Source organism: Nomascus leucogenys, chromosome 11 (genome assembly GCF_006542625.1).
Source record: "Nomascus leucogenys isolate Asia chromosome 11, Asia_NLE_v1, whole genome shotgun sequence".
In the NCBI taxonomy this organism is placed as follows: domain Eukaryota; kingdom Metazoa; phylum Chordata; class Mammalia; order Primates; family Hylobatidae; genus Nomascus; species Nomascus leucogenys.
Window position 1 is genome coordinate 65134557 of NC_044391.1, and position 17463 is coordinate 65152019.

The 17463-nt window shown below is 35.4% G+C and overlaps 1 protein-coding gene across 1 annotated transcript in view; it reads left to right on the plus strand.

Moving 5' to 3' along the window:
* TMEM117 (transmembrane protein 117) overlaps positions 1-17463 on the plus strand; it is a 556036-nt gene that overhangs the window by 508851 nt on the left and 29722 nt on the right. The window lies entirely within an intron of this gene.

A 17463-nucleotide genomic window follows, 5' to 3' on the forward strand; every position in this document is an offset into this window, starting at 1 on the left:
ATTAGATTATCTTTCAGGGTTCTGTAAATAGGATTATAATTAGGGACAGTGTAATCTCTTATCCTCCACAAAGGCTTCTTGTTTTACTTCTGTAGACACAGAATCTTCTGGATCTGCAAGAAATCTTACAGATCATCTACTAAAATTCCCTCTTTTAAAAAATGAAGAAATTGTGGTCTGTTAAACTATATCTTTTAAAGTATTGAATTATTTTCCCCTGAAGTTTTATCAGTTCGATACAAATAAAATCATTTTATTTGTTTAATTTGGTTACCTTTAAGTAAGTTAACTTAAATCATTTCAATTTAAGTCTTAGCTGGGAAACAAGACTTCTATTATTGTATCCACTGCTTTCCTTTTATTAAGGTCTTGAAATGATTATTTTGGACAAAATGCTTGGTACTATATTTAATTTATAAATGGTGTGTTGCTTTCCACTGCAGTGTTCTACAAAGGTGGATTGAATTAATTTACCTATACAACTTTCTGTTCCTGCATAATGATGCTTTTTCTGTGTGAGTTGTTCGTGAATCAGATAAATGTGGTTTTTCATCCTGCTTCAAAATATACAATGTGGTTGCTCATGATCTCCTCCTCAAAAATACACAGGAAACATGCGGCACACACAGTACTCAACGAAGAGTCTTTCTCCTCTCACTCTTGTTCTTGCTCTCATTCTGACCCTCTTTTTCCTTTTCCCAATAGGAAAAGTACTCAGTGGGTCTATTTGTCTTTTAGACTCTTGCACATACTGTGCGATCCCATGGTAGAGGCAGCAGGACATGCTTTGTTCCTTGTTCCCCAGACTGTGTCACTTCAGCAGATGTTGCCAAGTTGTACCTCATTGTGTCAAATGCGGCTTGACCAATACTCTTCAGAACACAATTTGAGTCAGCAGAGTGATTTCAGAGTTGAGTGTTTCCTCTGAATGTGAATTTTAACTGATGAATTTTCTAGCACAGGGGAAAAGATGCCATAGGCCAAAATATCAGTAAAATCTTCAGCTCACTGAAGTGGCATAATGGTTGTCTCTTTGCAAGTGGTTGTATTAAGTAAGCATATTATTGAAAATAATGCTCTTCTGAGTGATGCCCTATGAGAAAAGATAATTTTTCTAGGCCAGTGAATTAGTTTTAACCACTTTTTTTCTGATAAGGACATTTATTTTTTATTTGTTTAGACAACTGAATATAATTCATTTGTAAATCTTCTCCCCTATAATTTCTATTCCAATCTGCCTTTACACACACACACACACACGTAGAGCAAATTAGTTACGAGCATTCTTTTTCCCATTGTCTAATCTTCCACTTAAATCAATACTACCTATATTGTAACTTTTTATTCCATGATGAATGGTTTTCTAGATTAAAAGTTTGGAGTTTTTCCCACAGGTAACAGATTCTGGAAGGACTTCAAATGCCATGGATTTTTAACCTCTACTTAGGGTACATAGATGTAGAAATAAATATGAGTGCCAGAAAATCCACAACCTGTGATAGAATCATACAAATCTCAAGTATGTTCCCAAGAATACTCTAGGGTTGAAGGGTACTTAAGTTTTAAGAATTCACAGAGGACAAAGGTATTAGTGTCTCTGAATGATTCCTATCTTTCAACATAACCTCACAGTTTCAATGGTATATATGTGTTTTGTTATGTAGGAAACTTCCTCACATTATAAACCCCAAATCTTTCATACATGAGCATAGGAGCTCTCTGGAGAGACAATCATCAAGATCATTTATGAATTTTCTTATATCTGACACTGTTCCCCCAATAATTTAAGATGGTAACAATCTTCAGTGCAGCTGTCCCTTCTCTCTTGGGAAGCTTTGTGTTCTGCTTACTAACAGAGGTGATTTTCTTACAAGGGTTAGTAATCAAGGGGTCAAAATGAGAGGACAGCATATTTTTAAAAACTCAAAGAAATAGTCAAACACCACTAACTGTACCCTGTCATCAGAATTTTTCCTCTCTTCTTTACTCAGCTCCTAAGTTTCAAATCTGGCTGCACGTTATCATTTTGGGACTTTTAAAAAACTTCTACACCCTGGCCTTGCTGTCGAGCAATTGAAATGACTCTGAAGGTGGAACCCAGTGAGTCAGGATTGAGCACCATGACCTTATAGGCTGAAGTATGTGCTGAAGAGGGTTAATCACAAATAGCGACCAATGGAGTAATAGAAACTACTGCTAGTTAGAGTCCTACCTGGACATCATCATAAAAAGAAGCTGAGGGACCTTTAAGGGTAGATTGTGTTTCTCTTCAGGAGGATGTGAAAGTTTTATCACAGAGCTCAACATAAAGTAGGAACATCACGTAACATAAAGAACATCTCAGAAATTAATTTAAAACAGAACACATTCTGGTTTAAGATATAAAGGAATAATCTCTTTGACAAGGGCAATACTCTTTAAGAATGAAAAAAAAAGAGCTATAGAGAAATATACTCCGGTGGGAAAAGGGACCCATTCTAATGATCCCAACTCTTCACCCTCAAACTTCTAACTATGTCTTGGGGTTTTATTATTTTGACCCTTCCTGTCATCATCACCCTTTACCCCAAGGTACCAATAACCCCTTTTCTTAGTCCAAAGACAAGAGCCACAAATGAAGCAATATGCCCCAAACACATTCTGATAATACGTTCTTAGTGCCTAGCAGGTGATGGCATAATTTGCTATCTCAGAACTATACATTTTAACAATTTTTTAAAAATTTTGTGTTTATAGCTCTTGAAATTTTTCTTAAATTTTCTTTAGAAAGTTAATGCTAGACCTAGTTATATTAAAAAGAATAACGGGAAGGGCATTTTGTTTCATTTGTGGGTTTTGTCTTTGGACTAAGAAAAGGGGATATTGGTACCTTTGGGTAATGGGTAGTGATGGCAAGTAGGATCAAACTAAGAAAACCTCAAGACATAGATAGAAGTGTGAGGGTGAAGAGTTGGGACCATTAGAACAGGCCCCTTTTCCCAAAAGAGTTTGTTTTTCTTAACAGGTCTTATTCTTTTTTCATTCTTAAAGAGTATTGATTGAATGTCAATCAGAGAGATGATTGTCAGAGAGATGATTCCTTTATAGCTTAGCCTGTATCTCCAGGCTTGAAGTTCTACACCAGTGAGATAATTAAAACAACATGCATTGGTTGAAAGCCTTTCCCAACCACAGTGAGTCCTGAAACTATATTTTTATTAATCAAGCATAAATTTCTAACAAAGATCCACTGGTACAGGCGTTCAAACAAATTGCATTTTTGCCCCTCTTAAAATGCTATAGGCTGTTATCAATGATAACATTTTCAAAGGCATAGATTGTAAAGTTTGATAGAGTGTGCATCTTCAAACTTTCAGAGATGTATGTTTAATTCTTTTCTGTGAAAGTTAACAGCTAATAGACTCATTTAACTCATTTTCCAGGACTTCTGTTATACAATGATTTTCTATTGTTTAAACAAACAATATGTCAGTTTCTTTATAATAGCCACATGTTGAAAGAAAGCCACCCATTCAGTAAAATATGAATGAGGTAGTTATTTTAACAGCTATGAAAACTTGAATCAAGTTGTCTGGGTACTTTAGCTGAATTGATAATGGAGGAAATTAGGCAGTGCAAGCTGCTCTTTTCTGACTGCCTGTACTGTCCCTCCATTATTAATCACAACATGGCCATTGACATTCCTATCAGATCCACTTCAGAGTGCTGATTGCTGGTCTGTGTCACTCCATGTGAGAATACATTCTGGAACCTGCATTTTATGTTCCCAGAGAAGTGCTGAGCATTCTGCTGGAAGTAGCATCCTTCTTTCCCTGAGGGCTTAATCTGTCAACTTTTCCCAATTTAGGAAAATGCAGCTGCCTTATGGAATAGAAAGTCATTCACTCATCCACTCACTCATTCCTTTGACAATTTTTTACACATTTGCTATGTTCCAAACACTTTACCAGGTACTAGACACATAAAAGATGACTGAGACCTAGTCCTTGCCTTCAAGTTACTCACAATCTAGCAGAAGACAAAGACAAAAATCAGCCAATTTGCCACATGCAAAGTATACCTGATGTAGCCAGGAAAGGCAAAGATGGCTCATTTGCAAATGTCAGTTCGAGGAAGTGAAATACAGAATGGGTCGTCAGAGAAGTGGCCAGTTAATGGACTGTGTTTTCAATGGATTTGGTTCTTATCCAAAGCATATGCCCTTATCATTGATATTTGCTTAAATATCTTCCAATTATTTTCTCTTTCAGAAGTAATTAATTTCTGGGAACAGCCTGTCTTCATGGAAAAACTTGTCTTAAATTTTTAATTTTGGGGAGTACGTACTAGGTATATATCTTTATCACAATCTAGCAGAGGAGAAAGACAAAAATCAGCCGAATTGCCATATGCAAAGTATATATATTATGGGGTACATGAGATTTTTTGATACAGGCATGCAATGCATAGTAATTGTATCATGGAAATTGGACTATCTGTGCCCCAAGCATTTATCCTTTGTTTTAAACACAATCCAATTATATTTTTTAGTTATTTCAAAATGTAAAATTAAATTATTATTGACTATAATTACCCTGGTTTGCTGTCAAACTAGTTCTTACTCATTCTTTCTAACTATTTTTTGTTGTACCCATTATCCTTCCCATTCTCTGGTAACCATTCTTCTACTCTCTATCTCCATGAGTTCAACTGTTTTGATTTTTAGATCCCACAAATAGCTGAGAACATGTAATGTTTGTCTTACTGTGCCTGGCTTATTTCACTTAACATAAGGACCCCCAGTTCCATCCATGTTGTTGCAGATGACAGGATCTCATTGTTTTATGGCTGAATAGTACTCTATTGTGTGTATGTGCCACATTTTCTTCATCCATTCATCTGCTAATGGACACATAAGTTGCTTCCAAATCTTGGCTACTGTAAACAGTGCTGCAACAAACATGAGAGTGCAGATATCTCTTTGATATACTTTCTATTGGGTATATAACCAGCAGTGGGATTCCTGGATCGTATGGTAGCTCTGTTCTTAGATTTTGAGGAACCTCCAAACCTCCATAGTGGTTGTACTACTTTACATTCCCACCAACAGTGTACAAGGGTTCCCCTAGTCTCCAAATCTTCTCCAGCATTTGCTATCACCTGTCTTTTGAATAAAAACCATTTTTAACTGGAGTGAGATAATATCTCATTGTAATTTTGATTTGCATTTCTCTGATGATCAGTGATGTCGAGCACCTTTTCATATGCCGTTTTGTAACTCGTATGTCTTCTTTTGAGAAATGTCTATACAAATCTTTTGTCTATTTTTTATTGGATTATTAAATTTGTAACTCGTATGTCTTCTTTTGAGAAATGTCTATACAAATCTTTTGTCTATTTTTTATTGGATTATTAAATTTTTTCCTATAGAGTTATTTGAGCTCTTTATATATTTTGGTTATTAATCCCTTGTCAGACAGGCGTTTTGCAAATATTTTCTCACATTCTGTGAGTTGTCTCTTCACTTTGTTGATTGTTCCCTTTGCTGTGCAGAAGCTTTTTAACTTGATGTGATCCCGTCTTTCTATTTTTGCTTTGGTTTCCTGTGTTTGCAGGGTATTGCTCAAGAAATTTTTTCCCAGATCAATGTCTTGGTGATTTTCCCCAGTGTTTTCTTATATTAGTTTCATAGTTTGAGGTCTTAGATTTAAGCCTTTAATTCATTCTGATTTGATTTTTGTATGTCGTGAGAGATAGGGGTCTAGTTTCATTCTTCTGCGTATGGACATCCAGTTGTCCCAGCACCATTTATTGAATAGACTATCTTTTCCCCAGTGTATGTTCTTGGCACATACTCTTTTATTCATTCAAGGCCTACATATATATTCTGATTCGTATAGAAATCTGATTTGAGATGCACAGAGAAAATTTCATTACATTTTGCTTGTGGATGTTTGATTAAAAAATGATTTAAAAACCCAAACCTGTTGTGTTTGTCAAAATCCAAGTGAGTTACAGCAATTAGAATATAGTTCAGAATATTTTTGACAACTCTTCTTGAATGATTTTTGAAAACTGAAATGCGTCCGGGATGAGGTTCCCATTCTCTACACAGCATTGGCATTAGTAGATATATCACCATGACATACCTTAAAAAAAAGCTGAAATTGCATTTCCCAGCAATTGCCCTCAGTACAGCCTTTATGCATTAGGGTCAGATATGAGGCTGGTGACTAAATTTATCTTCGTTTATTTTTGTTCACTTTTTTTGCCTTTTTCTCTTTTGTTTCTTCTTTAAGACAGACATATATGCATGTTAAGTAAAAATTGTAAAAAGATAAATACTTGAGGAGATGGACACCCCGTTTTTCATTATGTGATTATTAGGCATTGCATGCCTGTATCAAAACATCTCATGTACCCCATAAATATATACACCTACTATGTACCCACAAACATTTTAAAAAATAATTTTAAAAATTAAAAAAAAAATTCACTGAAAAGAAAGTGCTTTTAATTCGGAAAACAATTTTTAGTAGTGTTAAACTATAAAGAAAATTAGTCACAGGAAGACATTTTATATCTTCTAAATTCTTTTGAAAATTCTATGCAGAACCATAATCACTGGGGAAAGCTTGCAGTTAGAATTAATCTGACCAGCATACTCATAATAAATAACTTTTTATTAATATTAAAACTAATAAAGTTAGCAGACCCAAAGTAAATGGATATATGGTATTCTGTTTTTATTATTATTTCCAAAGGCTAAGGTAGCTAAACTTTCATGCATGAGGTTGTAAAAATTAAATGATGCACAACCATTTGAAAAATGGATTTTCCTTGTACAAGTTGGCCTTTTAAGCTCTATATATTTGTTTAGAAATGTATCTGTCTTCTGGCTGATACTGCTTTAGACTAATCAAATTTCTGTTTGAATATAATAATGGGATAGTGTTTTGAGTTTCTCAAAATAAATGTCTGAGAGATAGCATTAGTTCTTTTTGATTTGACACTTCCTTTCCATTGCCTATTTGGAGGTTGCATAGACTTTATCCTGGTTATTCTACTTGAGACACACAGCATAACACATGATCACCCAATCAGTATTTACCTTGAGTCAGGTATGATTAGATGCATCTGGAGAGTCTTGGAGGATGGGCCTGCCAGGAGCCCATTTGCCTGATGGACTGAAGAGTCTTTTAGGAAGTAGTCCATCCTATGGCAATAGAGAGTTGACATAGAGAAACTTGATATAAATTCAATGTTTTGAGAGTAGAAGGAACCAAACCATGGAAGTTGCATGGTTCATTCTGCCACCCTCCAAAATGTAGGCTTGAGTGTGTTGATGATCAAATCCTAAAGCATCCTTTACCATATTTTTGAACAATTTTGGAAACACTGAAGATTTCTGCTTTGTATTCTATATATAGCACCCGAATAAGCAGGGGTACAAAGAACTAAAATAGTGACTGCAACAAGAGGCTGGAGCAGCCTACTACCTGACCCAATGAAGAAGCAGGACAGGAGACATCTTTGGCAGTGGTTAGCTGGAGGCAAAACTAGCTATGCTAGCACTGGAGGGAGACAGTTTCATAAAGGTTGATGGCTAACTCAGTGGCTTTCCAGCATCTTCCAAGCAGGTTCATGGACATTGTCTTCTGCAGTAGGTATCTGTTTAGAGTCTGGAAAAAAAAAAAAAAGGCAGATGCCACATGGCAAAAGAGAGAAGTGGGTTTATGTGCAAATTGTGAGACCCATTGGTCACTTCTTAGAACTTGTGTGTGTGAAGGACCTTATTTTAAGAATACAAGGTCCTGAAATGCCTTAAAGTACTTTTCCTCAGGACGATGTCTTGGGGAAGACAGAAAAGTTTGATAATGATAAGGATGACAAATTACAATATGACATGTAAAACAGATAAATGAACTGCATTTGTTGCAAACTACAAAACTAAACCAAATGCAGAATTATAAAGGAGCAAACTGTTAAGCTCTTTTCATCCGTTTTGTTTATATTACTGTCTTCTGAATGAGTTCATAGTGTCAACAGCATCTTTGGCAAAAATAATGGAATTAACAGAATAAGTGAGGTCAGAGTAATGCCTCACTAGGTATTCAACTGAGTTCCTTTGAACTATTTTGTTCTGCTTATTTTGTCTGGGGTTTTTCTTTCAGTTTATTTCCAACTTTGACAAGCTGCAGATCCACGTTTCCAGCTGTCTTCTGTATATTCCCACCTGAAGATGTTATTGCCTTATAATTATTCCCAAAATCTTCTGCCCTCTGTGTTTTGTTGTTGATGTTGTTGTTAATGATGTCACCATCCCTTTAGTCTCTCAAGTAAGGAAAATAGATTTACCTTTTGCTTCTCCCACTCCTTTGGTACCCATATCCAATATGTGAACATCGGTGCCATTAGTAACTTCTCAAATCTCACTCCTATCTTTCTACCGCTGGAGTACAGGTCTGCACCATGTCTTGTCTGGACTTTTGCAATAGCTTCTTAACACAAGACTCTCCCCACTGTAGTCAATACTCTACCTTTGTTATTATAGTCCTCTTGCTAAGGACAAATCTGATCGTGTCATTTGCTCTTCATAATCCCTGTTAGCTTCATTGCATGGGGCGTAAAGCCTAATCTGTAAGCACTGAAAATAAAACCCTTCACACACTGGCTCCTTCAGCTTCATCCCTATCACCCAGATTCAGCCATATTGGACTTCTTACTGTCATTTGCATAAAACTGGCCCATTCACATTTGTTCGTATGCAGAATTCTTTCATAAAATGTCTTCAGTTGGCAAAATCTTAGTCATCTTTTCAACAGAGAACAAAATCACCTTCTCTTGGATTTTGAGCTTTCTTGAATGCTCTCAGGGGCAGAATTAGTTTCTCCCTCTTTTCTGTTCCTTGGCACTTTCCTTCCTAACCACAGCATGGCACCTGCCACAATTATGGTCATTTCTCTATCTTGATGTCTCTGTCCCCGCTAGACTGTGTGATCCTCTAGAACAGAAAGGTGTCAGCAATTCTCTTTGTGTCCCCAGAGCCTCACATGGGACTACACCATGGCTATAGAATAAGTATTGACAGAGTGAATGAATAAAGAAGCACAGTGAAGTGACTAAGTTAGAGGAGGGACACTTAGATCAGCTTCAGAAAGCAGAACTACAAGTGGATAGAGTGTGGCTATATGTAGAGTAGAACATTCTAAGTGTCAGAGCTTTTAAAAACGGTAGTGTTTCCATGTTACTAATAATCAGAGACATGCAAATCAAAACCACAGTGAGATACCATCACACCAGTCAGAATGGCTATTATTAAAAAGTGAAAAAATAACAGATACTGGCAAGACTGCAGAGGAAAGAGAATGCTTATACACTGTTGGTAGGAATGCAAATGAATCCAGCCCCTGTAGAAAGTAGTTTGGAGATTTCTCAAGGAACTAAAAATAGAACTACCATTTGACCCAGAAATTCTGTTACTGGGTGTGTATATTCAAAATAAAATAAATTGTTCTTCCAGAAAGACATATGCACTCATATGTTCATCACAGCACTATTCACAATAGCAAAGACATGCAATCAACCTAGGTGCCCATCAGTGGTGGATTGGATAAAGAAAATGTGGTATATTTACACCATTGGAATACTATGCAGCCATAACAAAGAAGAAAATCATGTCCTTTTCAGCAAATGGATGCCACTGGAGGCCATTATCCTAAATGAATTAACACAGGAACAGGAAACCAAATACCACATGTTGTCACTTATAAGTGGGAGCTAAACAGTGGATAAACATGGACATAAAGCAACAAAAGACACTGTGGATTACTAGAGGCAGGGAGGGAGGGAGGCAGTCAAAGGTTGAAAAACTAACTATTGGGCACTATGCTCAGTACTATGGTGACAGGATCAATCATACTGCAAACCTAGCATCACACGCCATATCCAGGTAACGAACCTGCACGTATAACCCATGAATATAAAAGTTGAAATTAATTTTAAAATAAATTAAAAGCAAAATAAAATAAAATCAAAAAATGAAATAAAGAAGTAGCAAGTGTTCCTTAATTAGAAATTCTCAGAGGATGGTTGGCCACTTGTGAACAAATACATAGGTGACGTGCCTCAGGTAGTTGTTGGTTATGCTAAATGACCTCTAATTCTGCTCAGAGATTGTGTTATTCTTCATTAATACACAATCCCTCGTGTCACCTGATAATTTCCAGTAGTCAGTGATATCTGCCTTTAACCCTGGCTCTGTAAGTGTATCTTCCATAAATAGATTGGAAATGTATTCAGTTGGAACTAAGCCAGGGGAAGGGGGAGAGAATGAAAATGAGAGTATCAAGTAAACATAAATGACATACTATGATTTTTTTAAAGATGGTACATGAAAACTGAAATGTTCTGTTTGTAACATTGAGAAGAGCTGAGGCTTTGCATTTTTGGTACTGCAAGTGCCAGGAGGGAGAAGCAGCAACCTCCTCCCGCTCCTGGGAGTTTGGTGTAAAGGGACATGGCCCAGCCTGCAACTAACTTGGAGTTAGTCCAATCCATCTACTTGTGCTAAATTGTAGCTCTAATATCTCTGTGGGTTTTGTAATAACATATATAATTATGATGCATTGTTTTTATATAGCAACTTTCTCTAAGGAGCATAAAGTGCTGTGTGGACATTATCCCATTAAATCTCACAGCACTCTGGGGACATTGAAAGAAGGCAGGTGATATTATATCCCCTTTGAACCCAGAGCTGAAAAGGAATTTCTCCAACCAAAAGTAAATAAAAGCAAGACGGAATGAAAGCAAGATTTATAAGAGGATATAAGGTTAGAGTTTAAAGGAAGATATTGACTATGTTAGAATTAGAGGGAGATTTAAGGCAAAAAAAAGTAAAAGAATAGCCGTGAGAAAATGAGAAAGTGTCTAGAGTGTGTATATATATAAGTGTGTGCACAAAATTAAAATAATATACAAATACTTTCAAAATTTGAAAAGCAAGATTATTTTAAAACTATCTATAATTTTACTACAATAATAAAACTAATTTGATATATTACCTTATGTCTTTTTGTTTTGCTTTTACTGTGCATCTGTGATTTTCCACATAAAATTATACCATATATTCAATTTTGTAATATGTATTTTTCACTTAACTATATATCATAAAGTTTGCCTACTTATAATTCTGAGTAGCTGTATAATTTTCCATGGAATTATAAACCATAATTTGTTTTACTCTTTTCTATCAAAAGGCAGTTTCCACATTTTCACCATAATAAATAACAATAGATTGAAAATCTATCTTTATGCATATGGATTTTTTATTTTTTTAATTATTTCCTTAGCAGAGAAAATTTCCAGGAGTAGAATTACCAGATTAATATGGATATGTAAGTACATTTAAACATGACTGCATAAACATACTCTCAAATTAACATGTAAGTGAAAAAAAGGAATAAGAAAATTATCTAAAAACCAACTATATTTACAAGTTACAAATTGTGTTTACAAGTTTCCAAGGCAGCTATTTTAAAAGTAAAAATGTTAGCAATTATTTTTATCTGTGCACAAACAAGTAGTTTGATTTTATTTTTATCACATCGTCATTCAATTCAATTTCTTTGGTAGTATGAAACCAGATTAAAAATAAAAAGTTGTATCTCAAAGAAAACATAAATTTGTACCTGATTTTTAAAGGTAGATTTACTTGGCTGGAACATGTAATTTCTTTGTATTCTTAATTTTAATTTACATGGTCAAATGTATGAAAATAATTAGGAAAGTGTGTATGTGTGTATACTAATACCTAAAGCCCCATTTTAAGAAAGTAAATATAATTGTAAATTTTTCTTATTAATTATGGAAGCATTGGAGAAAATGATATGTCTGTATTACTGTTTTTGGTGACAGGTTGTTACATGGTATCATGTACCAAAGTGATTACCTCAAGAGTCAAAGATTAGGCCGGGCGCAGTGGTTCATGCCTGTAATCCCAGAACTTTGGGAGGCTGAGGTGGAAGGATCACCTGAAGTCAGGCATTTCAGACCAGCCAACATAGTGAAGCCCCATCTCTACTAAAAATACAAAAAGTAGCCAGGTGTGGTGGTGCACACCTGTAGTCCCAGCTACTCGGGAGGCTGAGGCAGGAGAATTGCCTGAACTCCAGGGGTGAAGGTTGCAGTGAGTCGAGATCACATCACTGCACTCCAGCCTGGGTGACAGAGCGAGACTGTCTCAAAAAAAAAAAAAAAATTCGAAGATTAAAAATACTGGCTTTTAAAAACATTTAAAACACATTAAAAACATATTGATGTGTAAGGTAAATACTGACCAAGGAAACTGTCAGGCCAGTGTTTTTCCAAATGGCAATCAATCTAAATGATGTCAAGAATATGAAGTCAAAACTAGCTTAGATATGAATAAGGCATACAGCCTTAACCATGGACTTGAGAATCTTGTTTTAATCACTGTTCTCAATAATGTTCTTGCTGATCTGAAGTCACATACCCCTTTTTATCTATTTTATGATTTTAAGTAATGTTGCAAATTGACTGAAATTAACATGGGAACACCAAAACATTTCTACTAGCTGACAGAAATTTTGCAAACCATTCTCATTTTTCTGGCTTTAGCAATAGTGTTCAAAGATATGAACTGAGCATTAAAGCAGTGCTAGAGATTGCATTTTCTGTTTCACCACACAGTCTAACAAGCAGGGTCTGTCTTAGAAAAAAGGGACTTAAAGTATTATAAGAAAGACATTTTTTCACAGACTCTAAAAGACAGTTAATCTAAAGTTAGGTAAATTAAAGCTACCCACTGAGAAAAGTTCATTTGGTCTCTGTTTAAAACTAAAAACTCCATGCTATAATTTGTTTTCAAATTATAGCAAAGATGAGCAATTTATACAGCTACATCCTACTCCTGTAATACAGTGATGAGCTACATACTCTCAACAACCTGTGGTCACCAAGAAAATGGAAGATAGACAATGATTGTTTAATTTACTCATTCTCTCAGAGCTTGAATGAGGAATTTATTCCCCAATGGGTCCATAGGGAACTTCTTTCAAGACTCTATTATTAATACAATGCTTCCGTATTATCCTATAAGTATTGTTTAACTTGTTTGCCTCTTCTACTAGAGGATGAGCTTTCTTGGAGGCAAGAATTTTGATTGATGTCTTTGGTATTTCAAGGCCTTGCACAGTTTCTGGCACATAGTAAACACTTATTAAATATTGGTGAATAATCAAACAACCAAATGGTTTTTACTTCCTACCACGCATCTACTATTGTACTAAGGACTGACAGAGACATACAGAAGTGTACCTTCAAGGAGTGTATAATTAATACATAAATGTGAAGTTAATGAACACCACACAGTAGTCTGTTGTGAAGCTGTAATAGAAGATTCTTTGGTGCTGGCACTAGGAAAATAGTCAAGAAGAGTTACATATACAAAAAAAAAATTGTGCCATTGTGATAGGTGCGTGATAGATAGGCATGGCCATACAGGTTAACTGAGAAGTACTAAGGTCTATTTCCATCATTGTTTGATTAGTGTTCAACTCCCTTTCTAGGCTCTGCTCCAAAAAGTCAGAGTGCACATGGGTTTTCATTCACCATTGTATTTCTAAGATCTAGCAGAGCACTGGCATGAAGCAGGTAATTGAGCACTTGCTTTGCTCAATTCAAAGGCTAGATCATTCTCATCCTCATCTCCCAGCTCAGGTGTCCTTTCTTCCAAGATGCCTCACAGAGTACCCTCTGTATTATTTCTTTTCTCAATCCTTAGTTTATTTCCTTTGCAAAACATATTACCACTTATTTGGCTTTTTACTCGTTCTTTTACCTGTCACTCCCACCAGACCTGATGGTAAACCTCTGTCCATCTGTTTTGGTCCTGGTTGCAACCATAGCACATATCACAGCACCTGGTACCCTTTCCCTGCAGAGGCTCTTACCTCATAGAGGTCTTCTCTTACCCTATCTAACGTAGCTTCTCCCAATCCTTATCCTGGTTTATTTTCTCTCTAGCACTAATATTTTCTGAAATTATTCTGTGTATGTAGTTATGCCATATTCAAACTATAAACCCCATGAGGACAGAGCCTAGAGCCATTTCTACCTGATTCATTGCTGTATCAAGGCTTAGTAGGGGGACTGACACAAACAGTTCTTGAATGTGCAAATATTTAGCAAATAAAAGGTGATGGCACAAATAAAAGACAAAATAATTTTTTTAAAAAAAAAAGCAAAGAAAAGAGATTAGTTGTTAACTAGGATAGCAAAACAACTGTTAGCTTACAATTGTGATGGTAAAGGCAAAATCTATTTTCAGTGAAAAATAATGGTTGGAAATAAAAGATAGAGTAAAGAGAAGTGACAAGGACTAAACCAGAAGAGCAATCTGAAGACTTTATCTCTACACAACTGTGGGCAAACATCTCTACACAATTTGGCAGCTTCTTTTTCTTTTTTTCTTTTCTTTTTTTTTTTTTGTTTGTTTGTTTGTTTGGAGATGGAGTCTCCCTCCGTCGCCCAGGCTGGAGTGCAGCAGTGCGATCTCGGCTCACTGCAACCTCTGCCTCCCAGGTTCAAGTGATTCACCATCCTCAGCCTCCCAAGTAGCTGGGACTACAAGTGTGCGCCACCATGCCCAGCTGTGGTTTAATGAAAGACACAAACGAAACAACGGTTAGACCAAGACAGTAATGTAAGGTCATTTAGTGCCAAGACAAGCTGAATTACTTGCCATCATGCAAAAACACTCATGGGACTGGACAGACCTAGGTTTGGCTTTTAGTCTTCTATTTATAGCTGTATTACAGTGGGTAAGGCAGGTGCCTTCTGTGAGCCACAGTGTCTCCAATTGCAAAATGAGAAAAATAAAACCTGCCCTGTAGTATCATTTTTAAAATAGAACAAAGAAATATATGTAAAAGGCTGCACCTAGTACAGAATCTACTTCATGTGGGAGATCATTGAATAGTGGTCATTGTTAGAACAGTGCATCAATTACAGTAACCAGCTAGAAGGGTGGCAAGCAAAATATTTTAATCATATTAGTAAAGGAAGATGTATTTCCTTTCATTTAAGTAACTTTAAAGGACATCGCTTTATTTTAGATTATTGCATGAGCAACCTATTGATCATAATATATAATTGTCAGTAAGGGCATGATTAATCATAAACTACTGACTTGAAAAAGAAAAATCATTAATTAGGATAATTATTATTCTTTCTCATTGTATATAATTGAGGCTTAGGAAGTAAAATTGAAAAAAATCTTTCACTGATCCTGAGTTAATTAGCATACCTTGCAGGTATTTACATTAAAATACCCAAATGTTCTTCCTATGTTTTGTTGTAAAAGAAGAAGAGATTTGAAGAGCTTTCCATTTCAGGCTAAGGCTAATTGAAAGGCAGATGATACATGATTGGTTGAGGTACTTGTTTTGAGTGTGTAGTTGTTCGAGTGAATTTTTCATTTGAAGATACATATAGTATTAAAAGTCCAGGAATCTCTGAGTTGGGAATTAGGGGCAGAGAGCAGTCAACAAATCATATATTTGTAAAATAATTTAGAACCTTCTTCAGAGAACTGATTTCTGAATAGTCTGTCACCTAAATAATTTCATAATGATGCTGATTTGCCAGCTTCTCCTCCAGCAAGAGGCAATAAGTCAAGTGTATCTGGGTTTATATGGGGAAAAACATATTAATTGATTTATGCATATAACATTGCAGATATCCATAAAGCAAAGCCTTTGGCAACTGGCAAATGTAATAATTTCATATTTACCTATGGCTCACCAAGTACAATCCACTGCTTGAAGGCAAAACTTTATGTTTTATGTTTAGTTTTTACGATTGCTTCCATGTAGTCTCTCTGTGCATTAAAAGTCCATTTTCAGAACCATGGGTTTACCAATTTTTATGAGTAAAAATTTTATGAGATATTATACTGAGGTAACATAAAATTATTTTCTGATAATTTTTACCACCTTGAGAACTCCATTGTTACTTTGTTTCCATATATGCCTAAGGATATCATTTGTAATACTTTTAAATATGACACATTTCATTAGAAATATGATATATTGCAGAGATATTATATGAAGCTTCAACCTCATAATAACATTACAGATTAGTTTTTAATGTTGGTTACATTGACAATTCTATTTAAAATCAAATATAAAGAAGGATATTTAATAAAATGAGTAATGATTTTTATATTTATAGGCAATGTGTCATCTTCTGATCATAATTATGAGCAAAAAGAATTAATCGTTTAAGTGAAGGGCTTCTTGTAACACAGCAACTTAAACACTCCATTGATATACAAATAAGGGAGACTTAAGATAAAATAGTTTGTTAGGTTTCTATGCCAAAAAATGTTATTGTTAACCCATATAGATCTTCTTGTGTTTTTGCACTGCCTTAAGTCATATATGTAATATAAAAGTTTTACCGTTTAATGATATGCACAGCCGCAGTATGTTGGGAGTACAAATCTTAACCGTCACATAAGTTGCGAAGAAACATAAAAGCTGTGTCTTTTTAGCAAGCTGTGAAGTTTGATAGCCATCACTAGTGGGCTGTAAATCATCTCAAAAGCCATTCTGTTTTTCCATGCAGTGATATAGGAATTTGACATCAGAGTCCCTAAACATGATGAAAAATATCCTCAGGTGAGAAAAGCGAAGTGCAAAGTAGTTAGGGAGATAGTATTCATTACTAGAAATATGATAAGTTTAGAGCCAAATCTATGCATTGGCAGCAAAAATTCTAAGATGGCCATAAACCATCTAGAGTTAAATGCATATCTCAGCCTGCATATTTTGTAGGCCTTGTCAATGACTTGCAGGATAAACATAGGACCACTTCCATTCCTTCACTTTGCAATGTGTGTTAGACAGGATTCCCTTCCCAGGTGCTCCCGGTAGCAAAAAATTCTGAGAAAATATTATTTCAAGATCAGCTGCAACATACCACTGAAAGTCAACCTTTCATAACAGATATAATTTAGCATCAAACAGAAGGACATATCGGCATGATAATTGGGCTTAAAGTGGGTAGATAATTGCAATATTAGGCCTGATGGGGGAAAATGTCATGAAAAATCTTACTATGGTAAACAAAAGAAGTCTTTTCAATCAGACTGTCCTGGGTACAAATCCTTTTGGTATCAATTGTGCAGCATTGGACAAGCTATTTAACTGCTCTCTGAGCATCAGTTTACTCCCATGTAAATTAAGAAAAATCCTACCTACCATATATATTTGCATGTGGTTTACAATAGATTAAATATATCAAATGCCTGGCACAGAGCAAATTCATGACAAATGTTTGTTTGCTTAGTCTGAATTGAATATGAAAATACAGTCAATCTCCTATATAGGATTGTCTTTTATTATTATTATTATTATTATTATTATTATTATACTTTAAGTTCTAGGGTACATGTGTACA